We start from the raw sequence: 3,013 nt of genomic DNA, 5'->3' as shown, positions 1-3,013 counted from the left end.
GCAAGAGTAAGCCTCCCTCACGTTCCTGTCCCAATGCCAGACAGTCTAGTTTCTCTCCGTATGTGTCTGGATCCCCCAAAGTCTCCCCCGTAACTGGAATTCAGGCCAAGCGGGAGCTTGTATCTCCCTCCCAGTTTAAAGAACAGCACATCCAGGTGCCAGCACTTTCCGTGCCTCTGCACCTCTTACCAGTCTCAATGTGCTTTCTTCACCTCTCTGGTTATAGAATTTCCACTCAGCCAGCTTTCCCGTGTTTCTGGGTGGTAGTTGTTCTGTCTTTTAGTAGTAAATTTGATGTGGTTGCGAGAGGCAGCAAGTACCCGTGTTTACCTATGCCGCCATCTTGGTTCTCAATGATTCTCATTATTGCTGTTTCTCTCTCCCTCTCCCTTCCTCTGTGAAATCAATAGGAATATAGACCAAAAAAGAGAAAGTGCTACACATGCCCGCCTCCCCACTGACCCTTTCTGTCTCGCCCCGTCCCCCCACCAGGCCCTCACCACCTTGTCTGTGTCCAGGTGCTGCATCTATGCCCACCCCCCTCCCTCTGAGATTCCAGTCTGTTCCGTGCTTCTGTGTCTCTGGACCTATTATGTTCATCAGTTTATGTTGTTCATTAGATTCCACATATGAGTGAGATCATGTGACACTTGTCTTTCTCTGACTGGCTTATTTCACTCAGCATCATGCTCTCCAGGTCCCTCCATGCTGTTGCAAATGGTGAGTTCTTTTTTGCTGCTGCGTCGTATTCCCTGGTGTAGATGGACCACAGCTTCTTTATCCACTCATCTGCTGACGGGCACTTGGGCTGTTTCCAGATCTTAGCTATGGTAAATTGTGCTGCTATGAGCATAGGGCTGCATACATTCTTTCTGATGGATGTTTCTGATTTCTTTCCATTGATTTTTAGAAAGATTGGAGGGGAGGGAGGGAGTAAAAGAGAAAGAGAGAGAGAATAAAACATCGATGTGAGAGAGACACATCTATTGGTTGCTTTCCTGCGTTCCTGGCCAGATGGAACCTACAACCCAAGAAAGTGCCGATGCTCTCACCACTGAGAACACCAGCTAGGGTGAGGCTCAAACTGTTTTTTAAAAACAACATTTTACCTACTTATGAAAGTAACACCAGATCATTGTCAAAGCTGGGGAACCTATACAGAATAAATAAAATCACTCACAATCCTGCCACCCTCGTGAAGTGCTGTTACCATGGTGACGCATTGTAGGCAGGTGTGGTGATGGAGTCCTGACACCCCCCTCCCCCAACTCTCTGGCCGGGGGCCGCTGCGCTAGGGCCATGAGGGCCAGCGACTGCCATGATGGGGTGGACAGGGCGCCTGCATGGGGCAGCCAGGTGCCCCTTCTAGGCCCCACACAAATAAGTTATGTCCCAAACTCGTAGGAGCAGGTGGAGACCTCCTCGGTGGGGCTCACCCTCGCGACAGATTTCAGTAATAGGACACGGTCCTCAGCCATTTGCTTCCCAAAGACGGGCTCCCACATGCATTTACCTCATGGCTTTTATTTATGACTGAAACCAGGCAGTTGTTCCAAAGAGAACCACCCCTACCTTCCAGGCTCTCCCTGACCTCGGCCCAGCTCCGCCCCCTCCACACACAGTGGGTGTCTCAGCTGTCACCCTGGGATGCTGTTGGGGCAGGTGGCCAATTGGGAGGTGGACTGTCGACCGGATTCGAGTGTCATCTCAGCGTGGGGCTACTATGTGGGGTAACTGCCCCAAGATTGTCCGTGTTCCTACGAAACGCACAGCTGGAAAGGCTGGGAACGCGTAGGCACATGGATGTGCGAGTGTGTGTGTGTGTGTGTGTGTGTGTGTCTAAGGAGAGAGTGCTGTCCCTGAGAACTCCGTGCTGATCTTGCAGCTTTTCTCTGTGTGAAAAATGCTCAGAATGCTAAGTTTAAAAAACACGATGGAAGGAAAAAGTGCCCTGTAAGCCCAGCACCCTGCACCTCTGGCCCCCACAGGTGTTGGGGGGTCTGCATTGCCGTCTGTCTGGTGGGGGTGCTGGCTGCGCCCAGTGTCTGAGGACACCTTGGCTGCCACCAGAGCGTGGGTGTGGAGGTGAGGGGCCCTCGCAGTGCCAGGGACAGATGGCAGCAGGGGAGGCACAGGAGCCATAGCATTTCCGGAGGTTGAGTGGCCGTCCTGGGAGGAGATGGAGCCAGCTGGATGCCCCAGGTGTCCCCTCCTTCCTGTCTGCAGGCGTGGCTCTTCCGCTAGCGAAAGGCACATGTGTGTTGGCAAGTATGTACGTGTGTCCTGGTCCTCCCAGCCTGTTAGCAGCACACATGTGCACAGTGGCGTGTGTGTGCCCAGTGGCATGTGTGCTTGTGTGAGTGTGTGCACATATGTGTGCAAAGCACAGTCTGGCCTTTTCTCTGCCGGTGGCTTTTCTCGCTCAGCCTTGCGTTGGGGTGAGGCTCCGGCGTTGGGCTGTGCTGTTGTGAGAGGCAGCCACGCTTTTCTCTGCTTTCTGGTCAGTGCAGATGTGTTTTTTCCCGTTTTTGCTTTTACAATCTCCGCCAGCTTTTAAAATCCTCCTGACACCTGTTTGTGTGAAGTATTTCATTTCTGGCTGGTAAGTGGCTGGGTCTTGGGGTGGCCTCTGGAATGGGGGTCCTGCATCGGGGTGTGGGTGCAGGGCAGGACCGTGACCTTGAGGCCTCCTCCTGCCCACGTGGCGTAGACACACCACTGGGCGCAGCCCCTGGCTGAGGGGTGTGTAGGATGGAGGTCAGGTCCTGCGCCTTCATCCCAGGGGCCTGCCCGAGGCCCGTGTCACAGGCAGCCACCTCTGGAGACAGCGGCTAGTCCAGTACAGGTGGTCTCGGTGGCCCCAGGCCTGGGAAGTGACCGGCTGCCGGGACAGGAGGTGACACCATGTCGCTTTCTGCCCCCAGATCACCAGAAGCTGGAGAGAGAGGCTCGAATCTGCCGCCTTCTGAAGCACTCCAACATCGGTGAGCACCGTGGGCGGGGCCCCTCCCTC

General features: G+C 54.4%; 1 long non-coding RNA gene across 1 annotated transcript in view; it reads left to right on the top strand.

Moving 5' to 3' along the window:
* The window catches only part of LOC107184180, a 7,856-nt gene that overhangs the window by 3,669 nt on the left and 1,174 nt on the right, over positions 1 to 3,013 (top strand). Inside the window, exon 2 of the long non-coding RNA XR_001515012.1 lies at positions 2,925 to 2,984. This is a non-coding gene — a long non-coding RNA (uncharacterized LOC107184180). The remainder of the gene's footprint in view (positions 1 to 2,924; positions 2,985 to 3,013) is intronic.

This window comes from Myotis davidii, unplaced genomic scaffold (genome assembly GCF_000327345.1).
Source record: "Myotis davidii unplaced genomic scaffold, ASM32734v1 scaffold1364, whole genome shotgun sequence".
Lineage (NCBI taxonomy): Eukaryota > Metazoa > Chordata > Mammalia > Chiroptera > Vespertilionidae > Myotis > Myotis davidii.
This window is presented reverse-complemented; position numbering and strand designations above follow the sequence as displayed.